The sequence below is a fragment of the Scyliorhinus torazame genome, chromosome 9 (genome assembly GCF_047496885.1).
Source record: "Scyliorhinus torazame isolate Kashiwa2021f chromosome 9, sScyTor2.1, whole genome shotgun sequence".
Lineage (NCBI taxonomy): Eukaryota > Metazoa > Chordata > Chondrichthyes > Carcharhiniformes > Scyliorhinidae > Scyliorhinus > Scyliorhinus torazame.
In genome coordinates, this window is record NC_092715.1 from 168,711,515 (window position 1) to 168,730,691 (window position 19,177).

General features: G+C 42.7%; 1 protein-coding gene across 9 annotated transcripts in view; it reads left to right on the forward strand.

The window, feature by feature from the left end:
• LOC140429577 (spindlin-W) overlaps window positions 1–19,177 on the forward strand; it is a 137,685-nt gene that overhangs the window by 64,149 nt on the left and 54,359 nt on the right. The window lies entirely within an intron of this gene.

Sequence of the window (19,177 nt, forward strand, 5' to 3'; positions counted from 1 at the left end):
TTCCTGTGAGGAAGAAGGATAAATACGGCAATTTTCGGGAACATTGGATAACGAGAGATATTGTAGGCCTCGTCAAAAAGAAAAAGGAGGCATTTGTCAGGGCTAAAAGGCTGGGAACAGACGAAGCCTGTGTGGAATATAAGGAAAGTAGGAAGGAACTTAAGCAAGGAGTCAGGAGGGCTAGAAGGGGTCACGAAAAGTCATTGACAAATAGGGTTAAGGAAAATCCCAAGGCTTTTTACACGTACATAAAAAGCAAGAGGGTAGCCAGGGAAAGGGTTGGCCCACTGAAGGATAGGCAAGGGAATCTATGTGTGGAGCCAGAGGAAATGGGCGAGGTACTAAATGAATACTTTGCATCAGTATTCACCAAAGAGAAGGAATTGGTGGATGTTGAGTCTGGAGAAGGGTGTCTGGGTCACATTGAGATCCAAAAAAACGAGGTGTTGGGTGTCTTAAAAAATATTACGGTAGATAAGTCCCCAGGGCCTGATGGGATCTACCCCAGAATACTGAAGGAGGCTGGAGAGGAAATTGCTGAGGCCTTGACAGAAATCTTTGGATCCTCACTGTCTTCAGGTGATGTCCCGGAGGACTGGAGAATAGCCAATGTTGTTCCTCTGTTTAAGAAGGGTAGCAAGGATAATCCCGGGAACTACAGGCCGGTGAGCCTTACTTCAGTGGTAGGGAAATTACTGGAGAGAATTCTTCGAGACAGGATCTACTCCCATTTGGAAGCAAATGGACGTATTAGTGAGAGGCAGCATGGTTTTGTGAAGGGGAGGTCGTGTCTCACTAACTTGATCGAGTTTTTCGAGGTCACAAAGATGATTGATGCAGGTAGGGCAGTGGATGTTGTCTATATGGACTTCAGTAAGGCCTTTGACAAGGTCCCTCGTGGTAGACTAGTACAAAAGGTGAAGACACACGGGATCAGGTAGTTGCCTAGTAGATATAAAGGGTACAGTAAAATGTAATTAAGGGTGGAGAGACACAAGATGAAGTTGCATTTTGCTTACATTAACTAGTGACGGGCAGGAATGAGTGTCAGTGAGATTGTTGCTCTTATTAGCCTTAGTTTTATTAGCTCTGATTATGTCACCTTTGCTCACGAGTCGCAAGGTATCTTTCTGATACTGCCACGTGGTTCAAGCTCGAGTTATGATTAATAAGTCAGCACACCACTTAGTAAGATTGAAATCAACGGTCATTTATTATGTACAGCAATAAATACTTACACAATAATCCTACTTTCTATATCACTACCTACCACTACTGGCCAATACTTAACTTTTGGGAATGGCCCACCAGGTCAGGGAAACGAATGGCTTATCGAATTGGGTCTGGCCTGCGGGATTCAAAAGGCTGATACGGGTCGATGGCTAGGAGTCTCTATCAGGTAGCGATCGCTGGAGTCAAACTTACAGTTTCTGGTCGATGTTCTTGCGGAGGTTGCGAGCAGGAGAAGAAGGGAGAGAGAGCGATCTGAACTTGGCCCCTCAATTTATAGGGCCCAGGGGCTTCCCGCCTCTCTGGGCGGCCCTTGACCCTGAGTCCCAAGTGATTGGACTTGTTCCCAATCACTGGGTTCGATATGCTCCAATAATGGGGCGATTCCTCGATCGGGGGGTGGTCGTTCACCTGTCTTTGTTTCGGCCACTGCTGGCGCCGAGATGTCTGGCCCGGCATTCAATTGCTAATATGTTGCAATTGTTCCCGGGGATAGCCGATTAAACTGCAGATGTCTGTGTTGATGTGCTGCTAATGGTCGCAGGTATCGATCTGGGCCGACTTCCCCAGAGCCGAATATGCTATTCTGTCTGCAGCTGTCCGTTTGTGTCCTGTTGGCTGCTTTTCCCATCAGCCTTTTCGGTTAGCCATTTTATATCGGGTTTTGGCCAAATTAACCGGGCATCAGCCATTTTAGGTGGCTACAAGATTGAGAGGCACGAGCTAATCTAGTTAGCGCAGGTGTAAGGTGGATTTAACCAGAACGGAAGATCCAAGCTCAACATAACACAAAGGGTTCATTAACTTGAAGGTCAGGAAGCTAATGCGTATGTCCTATAGGAAATCGTGGATGAACTCAGGCACACTGCTCATAGAATTTATAGTGCAGGAGGCCATTCGGCCCATCGAGTCTGCACCGGTCCTTGGAAAGAGCACCCCACTTAAGCCCACACCTCCACTCTATCCCCTTAACCCCACCTAACCTTTTTGGACACTTAAGGGCAATGTAGCATGGCCAATCCTCCTAACCTGCACATCTTTGGACTGTGGGAGGAAACAGGAGCACACGGAGAAAACTCACGCAGACACGGGAGAATGTGCAGCTTCCACACAGACAGTGACCCAAACCGAGAATCGAATCTGAGATCCCGGAGCTGTAAAGCAACAATGCTAACTACTGTGCCGCCCATATGGGTGATCATGATGTGGAGTTGCTGGCGTTGGATTGGGGTGAGCACAGTAAGAAATCCTACAACATCAGGTTAAAGTCCAACAAGTTTGTTTCAAATCACTAGCTTTCGGAGCACTGCTCCTTCCTGCTCCAAGATTCACATGAGGAAGGAGCAGTGCTCCGAAAGCTAGTGTTTTGAAACAAACCTGTTGGACTTTAACCTGATGTTGTAAGACTAAAAGGTACTTTGTAAGGGAAGGAGAGTAAAAGTAGGTTTTAATGATTCTAACTCAGTGACGAACTAAATCCAGATGACTGAATTTGACATATGTCAAATTAAATTGGAAAACAAGGATGTTCTTAAAAATTGGGATAAATTGTTGAGTTACCTTCCAGAGAAAAACGGACTGACCTGAAAGAGAGTTGAGATTTACCAGGATGCTGCCTGGATTGGAGGATAGGTCTTTATGAGGAAAGGTTGAGGGAGCTAGGGCTTTTATCATTGGAGGGAAGGAGGATGAGAGGCGACTTAATAGAGGTTTATGAGATGATGAGGGGGATAGATAGAGTGGACGTTCAGAGACTATTTCCTCGGGTGGATGTAGTGTTACAAGGGGGTATAACTATAAGATTCAGGGTGGGAGATATCGGAGGGATGTCCAAGGTAGGTTCTTTACTCAGCGTGGTTAGGGTGTGGAATGGACTGCATGCAGTGATAGTGGAGTCAAACACTTTCGGAACTTTCAAGCGGTTATTGGATAGGCACATGGAGCACACCTGAGTGACAGGGAGTGAGATAACTTGATCTTGGTTTCGGACAAAGCTCGGCACAACATCGAGGGCCAAAGGGCCTGTTCTGTGCTGTAGTGTTCTATGTTCTATATCACTTCTTACATATGGGTGATGCCATACAAACCCTGTAACATTGCTACTCAAGGACTTAATCTAAAATATTTTGGTGGACTAACTACCTAATGTTAGATTTTAACTCTAAAATAATTTCTCGCTCGTTGTATGCTATGCTATGATAAATATTCAATGTCCACTAAAGTTGAATTAGTAATACTGAATTGGTAGTGTATCTGGTACTTGATTCATTAAGCAGCTCTGATCATTAATTGTTGCTATTCACATTGCTAGGAAAGTCTTGACTATATCCACTTACAATGCATGTTTCATTTGTGAAGTTAAGCAACCATGGTCAACAAACAAGATGGGAAACGGTATTAAGTTAAAAGAGAGTTACAAAAATACAAGAAAAAGTAGAAATCCAATAGACTGGGAAAGTTCTGAAGGGGGAAATATTTAAGAGGTACGAACTGAAATAGGAACAAACATTTGTAAGAGATACTGGATTTGGTGGATTTAATACAAGTAGAAAATTTGTAAAGGTGAAAATAATGGAATTTCAATAATGTAGGAAAAATGTAACTTCATCTTGTGTCTCTCCACCCTTAAGTACATTGTACTGTACCCTTTATATCTACTAGGCAACTACTACAACATGACTGCTTATCTAGTTTAAATTAATGGTTTGCACTCTGGGAAATTAAAAGAAGCCAGTTGTCATAATTTTCCAGGGGTCTCCAGGTTTTGGAATTGTGCCTATGGATTGGGAAATTGCAAATATCACTCCCTTCTTTCAGACTGAATTAAGCAGAAACCAAGAAATTCTAGCACTGTTAGTTTTTTGGCAATTCTGGGAAAACTGTTGAAATCCATCATCAAGCACCAAGTGCATGAGCATTTGAACAATTATGAGCTGATCAAAGTGAGTCCGCATGGGTTAGTAAGGGGAGGTCATGTCTGATTAATCTGTTAGAACGTTTTGAATATGCCACAAGCTTGATAAACAGGGGACTGTCCCTGCATGTTTTCTACATTTACTTCTGGAAGATATTTGATAAGAGATTGTTAGCTGAAATGGATGAGCACAGAATTGGAGGTAACCTTGTAACATGCAAGTTTAATGGTAAAGGAACACATTCCTGATTGACAGGATGAGAGATGTTTCCCACCCATCTGCTGGGACATCAGTTTTTCACCACATATATAAATGACTTGGATGAAGGAGCAGAGAATTGTATATCCAAGTTTGCAGATGACATTTAGGATGTGGAGATGCACCGGTGTTGGACTGGGCTGGGCCAGTGGCGGATCTACATTTTTGGGGCCCTGAAGCTTGAACTGTTATGGGGGCACCTTCGCAATCAGCAAAGAGGTCTGGGTAACCACTGTTATCTTCTTCAATGGGGTTGTTCCACAACAGATCACCACAAATGTTTAAAAAATTTAACCACTATATCTCAGATTTTGATTAAAATTGCTGTACTGGATTACCTCACATGTCAAAGTCACTGGTGTGAATAAAAATTTCCTATGCCTTATAGTTTTCGAGTTATGGGGGGATGAAAATGAGGGAAATGTTATATACATGCATGATGCATCATAGAATGATGAAATAAAACATAGAAAAGACCACAGTCAATATAATCTTTTATTTTAGACACCTATGACAATACATACTACATGAAGCACATTTTACAAAATACTCTTTTTTTTCCCTGTATTTTCTAGCAACATATTCACGTACAGTTTTGTCATGTGAGAGCTTCCTTGCAATGTCATTTTCTAGAGACAATATGCATAAAGAATTTAAGCGCTCTTCAGTCATTGTAGACTAAAATTTGTTCTTTATAAAGGATAGCTTTGAAAAATTCCTTTTCTGCTTCACAGCTCGTGATAGACATTGTCAAGTACAGCTTAAGCGCAGTATTAATACTGGGGAACACTTTAATTAGGTGTTGCTCACAAATAAGCTGAAGAATTTCTGCACATTGCATTTTAGATGGCATGTTTTCTTCTGTGTACTGGGATTTCCTACGATGCAAATATTCCTTGAACTGATGTGTCTCGTTTACTAATTTGTGGTCAAAATCATCTTTGTAATACACAATATTATTAGTTTAATGCTGTCCTCATCAATTTCAGAATTGTTAACCAATTCTGAGAGGAACTTGAACCTTTTTGCAATCTGCTCATGAATCAATCCTCTTGAAACAGTCATAAAGTTGATATAGAACTTCTATCCTAAATTTGTTAGCTCCTCTCAGAGAAGCAATACCACTTGTTCCATCTGAAAATGTCCTTGTAACAATGCGTTTGGAAGCATCAGAATAACTTGAGGTGATATCTTCACACAAACCTTTTGCTTCTGACTCATAGGATTGCACACTATCGGCTGAATTTTCTCTGAGTTCTTTAACAAACAAAAGTAAAGATGATAGCAGAAGATAACCTTCAAATACATCAAAACCAAGGGTTTGGAGTTTCTTCTTGTTTTGTTGAAACGCTCCAGCACTTCTTCCCAAACGACTGTTAAAATAGCATATTCCAGCTTTACCAACTTGTAGTATAAATTCTTTGCATCTCGTTTACATGCAGGCTTCTCTTCTGACTCTTAAAAATATGTTTGAGAGTTTGTAAAATACCCATATATCCATTTTTAATTGCCCGGACTGCTTCATAGTTTGTAGACCATCTAATTACACTTAAGCTCTTTAGAGAAAAATGTAGATTGCCCTGTGTGTTTAAAATCCCCCATCTTCATGGAGATCCAGAAAAGAAAACATACAGCTCCTGCAAAATGCCAAAATAGTCAACAACTTCAGGTACAGTAGACACTGCCTTTTCTCCAACAAGGTTAAGTGAATGGGCTGCACATGGTACATAGTCTGTGTACCTGTTAATGTTTTTGAAGAGTGCTTGCAGCCCTTTCTCAGAGCCCTTCATGTTAGATGCATTATCTAGGTCTATTTTCTGAGAAAGGTTTTTGTTAAAAACCCCTTCTCAGAAAGTAAAGCACCATTTTTTAAGATTTATAATAAATAAGCTAAATAGGCTAAACTAGGCTATGTTCAAGCTAGCCTATGCTAGGCTAGACTAAGTTAGGCAAGACTAGGCCACCAAAACTCATAGGCTAAGGTAATGTAACACAATTTTTTGAACATTATTTGAACACTTTTCATAACAAACACCTGTAATTTAACACACACATTCACCCTTTTATTACTTTTTCATAAATACTTGTAATATAGTATTAGCCTAGGCTATGTGGTCATAGCCTACCTTCCATTCACCTCTTCATAAAAACAATAGGCTCAGGCTAATCTAACACTATTTCACCTTTATTACTTACCTTTTCTAAATATATTTATTTTTGAGTAGGGGTAATTAAAATATTGTATCCCTATGAGCACTTTATTTAAATTTTTTTTGTCTAGATCGCTATCACGTTGAAAATTCATGTTGGCATTGTGATTGCCTTTTCAACGGCTCCCTTTTTTGTTACGACACCATCTACTGTGTATTTCTGTCATAAATGTTAATAGTGTTTTAAATTATTTATTATTTTATATTAAATATATTTGGAATGAAACATCCTTAATTTGACCGTTTTTTCGTTTACGGCTAGCCTACATGATACTTTAATAACTTTTTAATTTTTATTTTAACTATTTGTATTGAATTACACTATTATTAATATTATTTTTTACAAACCCCTTCTCCTACAGTAGACCCAAAATTTTTAAACAATGTGGACTAAAGTCGCTTCTGGGGCCCCTCTGGGATTAGGGACCCTGAAGCTTAAGCTTCATTAGTTTCATAGTAGGTCTGCCCCTGGGCTGGGCACAGTAAGAAGCCTTACAACACCAGGTTAAAGTCCAACAGGTTTATTTGGAATCACAAGCTTTCTGAGCGTAGCTCCTTCATCGGGTGACGAGGAGCTATGCTCCGAAAGCTCATAATTCCAAATAAACCTGTTGGACTTTAACTTGGTGTTGTAAGACTTCTTACTAAGTTAGGAGTCATTGTAAAGTTGTTTAGATTGGAGCCAAAGTTACAGAGGAACACAGACTGAGTGAACAAACTGGTAGATGAATAAGTGTGGATCAAAGCGAGACAAATTGGAATATTTTCTTAATGAATAGAGGAGAGACTGAGGAGGAGCAAAGGGATTTGGGTATCCAAGTGCACAGGTCACTAAAGGCTAGAGTGCAGGTACACAAATTAATCAAAAAGGTGAAGGGGATCTTTAAATTTGGGGTTAGGCCATTTAGAAGTGATAACATGAAGCAGGTTTTCAGTAGTGGAAATTTGTACAGATCTTCCTCCAAAGGTTGTGGATATTGGGTGAATTAATATTTCGCCTCGAGTTTGATAGATTTTTGTTTGGTAAGAAATATGAAGCAGTGGTCGATAAATGGGAGTTTGAGTTATAGATTAGCCACAATTTAATTAAATGCTGAACAGGAGACCAAATGACAACCTCCTCTTGCTCCTATGTATTAATTAATACATTTTTTGGTCATGCAGAACTTGAGTATTGAAAAAATACATTGTCACAGTTCTTTAATTTTGCACTCATCAGGACAATCGGAAGAATACCGATGTCAGGAGAAACAACTTACACTGTCTGAGAATAGAGTGCTGATTAGTTGGCAAGTGGACTCTGATGAAGGTGTTGCAAGGGGTTAATACACCAATTAACCAGAAATGTGCCAGGCAGTTCTCTACCATGGTCTACCCCCAAGTCTACCTTCTCATAGAGTCATAGCGGTGTCCATGCCATCCAATTTTTATCACTAAGCTACTCCTAATTGCCCACGTTTGGCCCATATTCCTCGATACCCATCTTTCCCATATAACTGTCTAAATGCTTTTTAAAAGACAAAATTGTACCCGCCTCTACTATTGCCTCTGGCAGTTCGTTCCAGACACTCACCACCCTCTGTGTGAAAGAATTGCCCTTCTGGACCCTTTTCCATCTCTTGCCCCCTCACCGTAAATTAATGCCCTCTAGTTTTAGACTCCTCTACCTTTGGGAAAAGATGTTGACTATCTAGCTTATCTATGGCCCTCGTTATTTTATAGACCATTATAAGTTCACCCCTAAGCTTCCTACGCTCCAAGGAAAAAAGTCCCAGTCTATTCAGCCTCTCCTTATAACTCAAACCACCAAGTCCTGGTAGCATCCTAGTGAATCTTTTCTGCACTCTTTCTGGTTTAATATCCTTTCTATAATAGGGTGACCAGAACTGTGCAGGTATTCAGATGTGGCCTTACTATGACCTGTACAGCTTCAGCAATATGTCTCAACTCCTGTATTCAATGTTCTGACTAATGAAACCAAGCATACCAAATGCCTTCACCACACTGTCCACCTATGACTCCACTTTCAAGGAGCTATGAACCTGTACTCCTAGATCTCTTTGTTCTATAACTCTCCCCAACATCCTACGATTAACTGAGTAGGTTCTGCCCTAATTCAATTTACCAAAATGCATCACCTCACATTTATCTCAAATAAACTCCATTTGCCAATCATCGGCCCACTGGCCCAATTGATCAAGATCCCGTTGCAATCCTAGATAACCTTCTTCACTGTCCACTATGAAACCAATCTTGGGTGCAAACGCGCTAACCATGCCTCCTAAATTCCCCTGAGGAAGGAGCAGTGCTCTGAAAACAAGTGATTCGAAACAAACCTGTTGGTCTTTAACCTGGTGTTGTAAGACTTCTTACTGTCCTAAATTCTCATCCAAATCATTCATACAAATAAGTGGACCCAGCACTGATCCCCGAGGCATGCCACAGGCCTCAAGTTAGAAAAACAATCCTCTGCAGCCACCCTTTGTCTTCTGTCGTCAAGCCAATTTTGTATCCAATTGGCTACCTCACCCTGGATCCCATGAGATTTAACCTTATGCAAAAACCTACCATGCAGTACCTTGTCAAAGGCCTTGCTAAAGTCCATGTAGACCACGTCGCTTGCATTGCCCTCCTCTACCTTCGTCTACCCCTTCAAAAAAACTCAATCAAATTCATGAGGCATGATTTTCTACTCAAAGCCATGCTGACTGTCCCTAATCCGTCCTTGCCTCTCTCAATACCTGTAGATCCTGTCTCTCAGAATACCTTCTAACTTACCCACCACAGACGTTTGACTCAACGGTCTGCAATTCCCAGGCTTTTCCCTTCTTAAACAAAGGCATGACATTTGCTACCCTCTTAACTTCAGGCACCTCACCTGTGGCTATCGACTATTCAAATATCTCTGCTCGGGAACCCCTTCCAGCACCAGCTCCTCTATATTTGCATTCCTCAAGGCATCACTCTTTGTTTCCCCAAGTTACCTAACATCCATGCCTTTCTCAACAGTAAATACCGATGAGAAATATTCATTTAGGATTTCGCTCATCTCTTGTGGATCAGCACGTAGATTACCTTGTAGATCCACAGGCCCTACTCTCTCCCTTGTTACTCTTTTGCCCTTTATGTATTTGTAGAAGCTCTTTGGATTCTCTTTTGCCTTTATCTGCCAAAGCAATCACATGTCCCCTTTTTGCCCTCTTGGATTTCTCTCGACTCTACTCCGACAACCTCTATACTCTTCAAGGGATCCACTTGATCCCAGCTGCCTATGCATGTCATATGTCTCCTTTTTGGCCAAGGCCTCACTATCCCAAGCCATCCAGGGATTCCCTACTTCAACCAGCCTTGCCTTCACTCTAAAAGGAATGTGCTAACCCTGAACCCTGGTTAACCCACTTTTGAAAGCCACTGAATGAGAAATTCCTCCTGAATACACTCAACAAATTTCTCTCCATCCAAACTCCTAATGCTATGGCTATCCCAGTCAATGGGATAGTTAAAGTCCCCAACTATTACCACCCTATTTTTCTTGCAGCTAACTGTAATCTCCTTGCTCCTCAATTTCCTGCTGACTATTTGGTGGCATGTAGTACAATCCTATCAAAGTGGTCTCTCCCTTATTTTTCGGTTCTACCCGTATAGACTCATTGGGCAAACACTCGGATATATCCCCTCTCAGTACTGCCGTGATATTCTCCCAAATCAAATTCCCCTCCTCTATTTACCTCCTGTTCTCTTTCCCATAGCATCTGTATCCTGGAACGTTGAGCTGCCAGTCCTGCCCCTCCCTTAGCCAGTCATAAATGCAGGAATGTGTAATTAGTGATGAACGGGTTAAAAGCCTGGGTTAGTGTGTGACTGCTTCAGTCATGTTTTAAAATCGTGATTTGAAAGGCAGCAGCCTTTTTGGAGACGGGTGAATTAAAGCATTGTAAAAGTTGGGTTCATGGAATTTTGTTTATATAATGAGGTTCCCTGGAGAGTAGATAATTAGAAATATTGGGCTGAATTCTCCGCCGTCAGGATACTGTTTTGCCGGCAGACTGGGGGTTTCCCGATGGTGTGGGGCTGCCCCACAATGAGACACCCCATTGACCAGCCGGCGAAACGGAGCATCCCAACGGAATGCTAAACCAAAAAACTGGCACGGCGGGAGAAACCCGCCCACTGTTTAGTTTTAGTAGGATGATGTAGTTAATGGAAGGAGCCAGGGGCTGAAGCAATCATGTGATGAGTTCTCCGTTTTGAAGTTATGCCCTAGGAGGGCTGATTAAACTCATTTTCTTTATATTAACCTAATCCGGTGTTAGAAATAAAGTTTGTTTCAATATATCAGCCCTATTTGTGGGTGGAATCACTCTTGGAGTGAAGTATCCTTTCCTCTGTTATAAATTAAATTAAATATTGGGGTTCCTGTCCGGTATCCTAGCAACTGTTGGGGTCTGGTCTGGGATTGTAATACTTCACTGGTCAATACACGAGTTGGGATTCCGTTCCACGTGCGATAAGATTGGCCTCAATAGTATCAGAATCATAATAGGATCAGAATCCTATTCTGTAGCCCACTACACAAGCTCGATGTTGAAATAGGGTACATCCAGCGGGATAATGGCTATCCTGATCAGATAACTTTGTACTGTATATTGCATGCATAACCTCACGAATGGGCCTAAGGTCGTTACTTTTGGCCCTGAAAAGTGCCCAATCTACCTTATTACCCCCTGGAAGGGCAAGGTATATCAAAAATTTGAGCAACAGGTAAAACTAAATCTTTCACTTTGCTTCTATGCAATAGCAACATGAGTGGGATTCGCCACGAACAGAATGCTGCAGTAAAGCCAAAAACATTCTGCCTTATGTCACAAATGAGTATGTGGTAGATGAATTTCAGTGCCAGTGTAATGCTAGGTATTTAAGCTGTATGCCCCAGACTGGCGAATCATATCAAACAGAATGCCCCTTGTGCAGTTGGCAACAAGCAAGGTACAGACTGTACCTAACCAGCCCGTGCTTTCAAAACTCTTAAACAGTGTCCAGCATTAGATGTGATTCTGCGATTGGATGACATTTGCTAAATAATCCTCTGGGTGCTAAAATTTACACTGGCAATGAAGAGTCTGTTGGGTTCACAGTATGGCACTTGTGTGTATCGGAAGCTACATTAATACACAGGACTTTTCTTTGTAGACCGGAAAAACATGTAAACACTGCACCTGTTTTGGCTAAATAAGTGGTAGCCATTCACTGGTCAATGCCTTGACCAATCAGAGTCAAGATGCCTGGATTAAATGTTCAAACAATGCTATCAATCACCATTAACTAGTACATTCTCTATGGCAATACCTCTACCAATCCACTTGACAACCAATCAGCACTCTTCTCATGCAGAATAAAAGTTGTTTTCCCTGACGTTAGTATTGTTGTGATGTCCTGATGAGCGACATGAAAATCTGGACAAAATGTCCTCTTTCAGCAAAACTTTGGTATGAGTTTAGTGTCAATGAAGAGTTGTTCGTACATGACAGGTGGTCTGACAGCTTTGGTGATATGGTAAAAAAAGGTTAATCCATTCTCTCATAACTTTCATCTCTCCTAATGGAGGGTTGGGAAAATACCCATTCAATGCAGAACTTGAATATTACCGAGAAGTGAGATATGTTGCCAAAGCTTTTTGTCTTGCACTTATCAGGACAAATGCAAGAATCACAACAATTTATACTCGGGAGAAAAGGGTGCTGATTTGTTTTAAGTGGATGTGAAAATGCCTTGCGGAATCTCACTTGGGTTGTGAACTTTGTTGTTTTGTCTGCCTATACCAAACTAAAGGAACATACTGTTTGATTTGATCAACCAATCATTGGGGCTTACGGCCTCCATACCTGCATCATACGGACACTTCTGTCTACCACAACCCTATTTTCACCAGTCGATATACACTTTGGGATTTGTGTAACTGTGCTATAAGATTGGCCTTTTCACTGATTTTGTAAATAGGGTCCTAACTATTTGCTTACTTTGCATGTTTGATGCACAATTGAATAGCATTTGCGGATGCTGGAAATCTGAAATGAAAAAATGCTGGATAAACTCAGGTCTGGCAGCATCTGTGGAAATGATGTGTTACCCAGCATTTTCTGTTGTTTAGGAATATGTTTAAGCTTTGCACATTTTTTATTTCAGCAGCTTGGGAAGCCTTTATTTTCTTGTTACTGTCTCCAATCACGTTTCGGCCAATCTTGAGTTATCTTGCCAACCAATCAGCACTTATTTCTCCTGTAGCATAAATTGTTGTCATCCTCTGAAATTTGGTCTTTTTGCATTTCTCCTGATAAATGCCAATGAAAAGCTTCAGCATGACTCTCTTTGTAATATTCAAGTATTGAAAGTGGTTCAGTGAACCCATTCGGACATCTTTTCTAAAACTATAGCTGGGTGATAAACCCCAGACCCCCCTCAGTGAAGAGTTAAGTGTGGGTCTTAGCCCATAACCAGGTTGTGCACTGCACCTGGTTCCTTGGCATATATTTGTTGTGACGCTGAAGTTGAATGTTCTTATAGTACCCTTGGGGCAACGAGGGATGGGCAATAAATACAACCATATCAGATCACCTACATGTTGGAAACATTTTAGCAGAAAGCTAATAAACCAGTGTTACACTCCCCACTCTTAATGTTTAAAGATAAATACAAACACCCAGTCTTGGAGCAAACGTGATTCAGGGGAGACTTGATAGAGGTATACAAGATTAAGACATGATTGGCCAATGGTACAAGGACTGGGGGACCCAGATCTAAGACCTTGGAGAATAGATACAGGGGGAATGTGAGGGATAACACCTTTTACAGTGAATTGGAACTCGCTGCCCATGAGGGTGGCGGAAACAGTAAACTATGATTGCAGAAGGAAATTGGGCACTTGAAGGAAATAAACTTTCAGGACTTCAGGGGCTGAACGCGGCAGCGGGACTGACTGGATTTTTCCACAGGGATCTGGCATGGACCCGATGAGCTCGGATCACCACCACCTGTGCAATAAGTTACTTTGATGTTTGGAATCTGCAATTTCATTATTTCAGAAAATAACTTGAGGCTACAAGATTCTACATTTAAAATAAATTAATTTTACTAAATGAGAATCAAGTAAAGCAAACACTACTGTAACAGGGTTTCCTTCCCTCCACAACAGGCTGGTATTGGGTGTCAGATAACTGTGGGTGTCTCTCTCCTGCAGGCATTGAAACTACAATCCGGAAGTGTCGCACTGGGACAGCTTCGCAAGAGAGAGGGAACAAGTCTCACTGTTTATGCCTGACCAGTGGGATTGTCCTTATGCCACACCAGTTACCCTGACTGCCACCCACACCTGTGTGTCTCTCCTGTGATGGTGACATGTCACCTGAATGTGCCCCACTAGTGCAACTTCCCAAGAGAGGGAGAAAGAGGGACCAAATAGCCCCTCGAGTGAGCGGGTTCTAAGCGCCCGGATTCCCTTTGGTTCCTCGACTACGGAATTATGTCCCGGCAATTATTGTGACTCAACCAGAGCAGAAAGTGAAAGAAAGGTGAGACCACAACAAAGGAAGATTTAAAATTAATCAATTTATTCAAGAAAATTAAGCCTTCCACGACTCAAACTATCAGACAAACACCGGTTATAAAAATACTATACTATAGAAACGACTAAACAGCATAACAAAAGTTCTTACTTTTATACAAATTTACTTCAACACCCACAAGCATAAACATATATATTCACTCACCCACCCCAAAACCTCAACACTCTAAACTAATTGGGAGTTCCTGTGGGCTGGGAGCTTACTCACCGTCCCCAGGGAGAAAAGTCCAGTTGATATGAATGTTTCTGGCTCTTCCTCAAAACTGGCCGGTCCGTGTGGCTGCTGTTCCTTCAGTCTCTTTTCTGCTTGCTCTTTTGCTTCTGCTTGCTTTGCTCCTTCCTCTTTTGCTTTTTTGTCTTTTCCACTTGCTCTGCTCCTTTGGTCTCTGGTTCTCGTCTCTCCCAGTCTGTCTCCTTGGGTCTTGCTCTCCACAGCCACTATCCTGGGCCTGGCGCTGCTTTTTATCTCCTGGCTTAGCCAGGACTGTCTTCTCCCAAGTCTGGTTGTTATTCCCTGCTGCCACCTGGCCTAGCCAGGTCTGTCTTCACCCAGGTCCGGTGGTTGTTCCCTGCTGCCACCTACAGGCAGCTTTCAGAAGTTTCACCTCATTATCTCCGTTAGGAGTCTCACAGGTCTTTTCTCTAGTTGGAGTGTCCTCCAGCAGTTTGATTTCCTTCCCCGATTGTTGCAACTGTTTGCTGGAGATTTTTTTAGCTCTTCTAGGTTTCTTTGGTGTTAGTCGAATTAACTTTTGAATGTACCTTGCAGATTAATCAGTTAGGCATGCAAGATGCTCATGCTCAGTATGGTCGTGAAAAATTCCTTTGTTGCAAATACATTTTGACATCCTGCTTGCAGCTGCTGGGGATGTTCTAGTGCATGACTTAGTAGCCATTACGATGTGGGAGTGGCATTTAGAGTACAGGATGTTCCTGACTTATTTGGGGGAGGGTTTATCGTTTAGAGCAGTTTATTTCTGGCTGTTCAGGTTTCTTTGCAAGCTCTGGTTTTATCAGTTTGCTGCAACTTATAATTCACAGTATTTAGGCGAATACTTGTACTTTACATCAAATAGAATGACAAAACACAATCAAATATACTGTGGACTAAAGTTCTGAATGGAACCTCCCTTTTTCTTTATGACTTCCCCCCAGAACATCTTTGGCAATTTATCAGGCACTTGAAGATTATCCGGCACTTGAAGATTATCCATGTTAGTGAGACTAACTCCAAACTTTTCCACAGCTGCTGTGTAAGTTTTGGGCCAAATCAGCTGAAACCTGAACTTCACTCACAATTCCAACTTGCTGATTTTGGCAGAAACATGGAAATGCCCCTGGTTTCTAATAATTCGATTCTCTTGGTCCATATTTGCTCCACTGATCTTGGCATTTTTTTTTCTGCGTTCTGAACTCTGGGCTTACACCCACAAACCTTTGGGTGCTTTCAGTTCCAACCCCAAAGACGTTCTGGCATCTCCAAGCTGAATCAATTGTTTTCTATGAAAGTTACTGTAGATTTCTTCCTCTGGTTCCAAACTATGCAAATCTTTCAATCTTTCTTCCCTCACTGACTCCATCTCCAAACTGAGCTCGAGCTCCCGCCCACATTATTTGCGGTAAATACATGGTATGTTCGCTGCCTAAGGCTAACATTTATCTTCAGTAGCGTGTTCTTTCCAAGGGCCAATGGAGACTCGATGGGCCGAATGGTCTCCTTATGCACTGTAAATTCTAAGATCTCTTTTGCCTCCTCAACTCCAGTGTGCTGCAAATTACACGAGACTAAAGCCTCAACTGTCTCTGATATTCGTGGGTTGATAGGAAAGCCTGTAGCTGGATCCCCCTATCTCTTTCTCAATGGCAACGGGGGAAACTTAGGCCCTAATTCCAAGTAGAAATGTTTGTCAGCTCTCTGTCCTCACAAAGGGCAGGTTTTGACACAACTATTTACAATCTTGATACGAGTAACATCTTTGTTTCAAGAGACTTAGAATTGTGTTGAAATTTAAATATTGGCCACCTTTCTATAACCTAATTAGTCTTCCCTTTGAATGTTACTAATTACCTCCATCTTTTATAGCTAAGAGCTAGCACAGATCAAATGATGCCTCTCGTCCCCTGAATGTAGAGATACAGTTCCAAAGTATAACCCTCTAACAGATCAAAAGACACAGTGCTAAAACATATGAATTATAAAATCAGGTACTCCGAACAACTGTTTGTCAGAATAAAATCCATAGTGCTGAAAGAGGCCATTTGGCCTATCGTGTCTGCCAGGCCCGCATAATGGCACAGGTGGTTAGCACTGCTGCCTCAGTGCCAGAGACCGGGGGCGAGATTCTCCGACCCCCCCCCCCCCCCCCGCCGGGTCAGAGAATCGCCGGGGGCTGGTGTGAATCCCGCCCCCGCCGGTTGCCGAATTCTCCGGCACCGGAGATTCGGCGGGGGCGTGAATCGCGCCGCGCCGGTTGGCTGCCCCCCCCCCCCCCGCCCCCCCCCCCCCCCAAGCGATTCTCCGGCCCGGATGGCCCGAAGTCCTGCTGCTAGAATGCCTGTCCCGCCAGCGTCGATGAAACCACCTCTCTTACCGGCGGGACAAGGCGGTGCGGGCGGGCTCCGGGGTCCGGGGGGGGGGGGGGGGAAGGCGCGGGGCGATCTGGCCCCGGGCTGTGCCCCCACGGTGGCCTGGCCCGCGATCTGGCTCCACCGATCCGCAGGCGGGCCTGTGCCGTGGGGGCACTCTTTTCCTTCCGCCTTCGCCATGGTCTCCACCATGGCGGAGGCGGAAGAGACCCCCTCCACTGCGCATGTGCGGGGATGCCGTGAGCGGCCGCTAATGCTCCCGCGCATGCGCCGCCCGGCAATATAATTTCCGCGCCAGCTGCCGGGGCACCAAAGGCCTTCCAGCTGGCGGGGCGGAAATCAGTCCGGCGTGGGCCTAGCCCCTCAAGGTTAGGGCTCGGCCCCCCAAGATGCGGAGGATTCCGCACCTTTGGGGCGGCGCGATGCCGGACTGATTTGCGCCGTTTTTGGCGCCGGTCGGCGGACATCGCGCCGATTACGGAGAATTTTGCCCCTGGGGTTGATCCTAGTCTTGGGTGACTGTGGAGTTTGCACATTCTCTCCCGTGTCTGCACGGGTTTTCTCCGGATGCTCTGGTTTCCTCCCACAGTCCAAAAATGTGCAGGTTAGGTGGTTTGGCCATTATTAATGTGTAGGGCAACGGGGATCGGGTAGGGAGTGTGCCTAGGTAGAGTGGTCTTTTGGAACGTCAGCACACTCGATGAGCTGGCCTCTGGTACTATAGGGATTCTATGAAAATAGCAGATATCTTAAATGTCCTTATGTCATGAACTGCTGCACCCTTTTGGGGCTTATTAAATTTATTTATGCATACACTGAATAATTGTGTAGTTAACTACAAGGAACCGACTTTAATTGACTTTATTGACATTTACAATTCTCCACAATTAAAGAATTGAGTATGATATGGTACATTGCATATTTTTTCTTATTATAAAGCAAACTTTTTCAATTACAGTGGCACTGTTTTTCAGGTTGTTATAACAGTAACTAGTTTTGGTTAGTTTGTCTGCTACCGTAGTGAGTTCCAATATGTTCTTACTGATGAGATTTGTGCATTGAAGGGATGTGGTGTACCTACACATCTACTTAGAAAGATATCTTGAGATTTCAAAGCTGGAAGTACAAAGAGACCTGCCACCTGTTACTTGAACAGATAGAGAAATCAGTTGGGTTATGCATGCTAGTTTTTTCCCCACAGTTAAAGGGCTATCTGGAACATCGTTGGTGCACCAGTGTGGCAAAAACAACAACCCGAGACCTGTGGTGACAGGAAAAGTATGCTCACATGACTGGGTGTGTTGGGAGGCCGAGGAGAAGGTTTAGGGTAGCATTAAGTGCTGCTATTGGCAGGCTCTAGGCAATGAGGGCTCTGAAAAAGCCCATGAAGGTGATGGGAGGTCACTCGGTCCATGTTAGAAAGGGTTAGGGCTCAGAAGAAACCTTAAGGTATTTATAGTTGCTTGGTACAGCCAGAAGACTGAAGTTTGGAGCAATCCAGGGGCAGTGCTAGCTCAGTGAGACTAGCATTCTGCTAAAGTGCTGTCAGTGCCAGCAGTTGGCTGCTAGAATGCCATGAATCCCATGGAAAGCAGTCTCAGGAGAAGCAATTGATGTAGTCCGAACTGAGTTGCTTTTGAAGGAATGATCTTCGGAAGTAGAGATTTGCAATCCCTTATGAGGAAGACACCATTTTAATGAGATTATGCTACCCACAGTGGTCACTGACGTGTGGCTGGATTGCTGAGAAATCTTGAGACCTTTTTCTGTTGCATCTGCCATTTAACGTGCAGTATGTGCGACCACAGTTTGCCTGTTAATTCTTAATTTCCTTGTTAATTACAAATGTTAGAGTATAAGAAAGATATTGTAAATTGTTTGACGTGTTTGAACAGTGAAGTTTATTTTGTTTGTTTGAAACCATGGAATCTTGTGCCTTTATCCTCTTTGCAAGTACCTGGGATTTCAAACTGTGTCTACTTTAAACAAAACGTTACTGGTCCCAAACCGGGTTGTAACAGGAGACAAAGTGAACATAATACTATTTATTTCCTTTCTAGGATGACTACTATTTAAATGGCAGAAATAGGCATACTAATCCTACTGTATTTTGTTGTATTGCTGAGCGATTGAGTAATATTCACACATTAAAAAGTACAATATTAAAAACCTATCCAGCTTTGTAGCATTATACTGCTATGCTGTGAATGTAACAATAAATTCTTATACATATATTTATATATATATATATTATATATATATATATGTATTTGTACATCTGTATGCACACAATGGTGATACACTACAACTCCATGACTGATCCTACTCTCCCGTGTTGGCTCCTGTGCAAATTAGAGAGC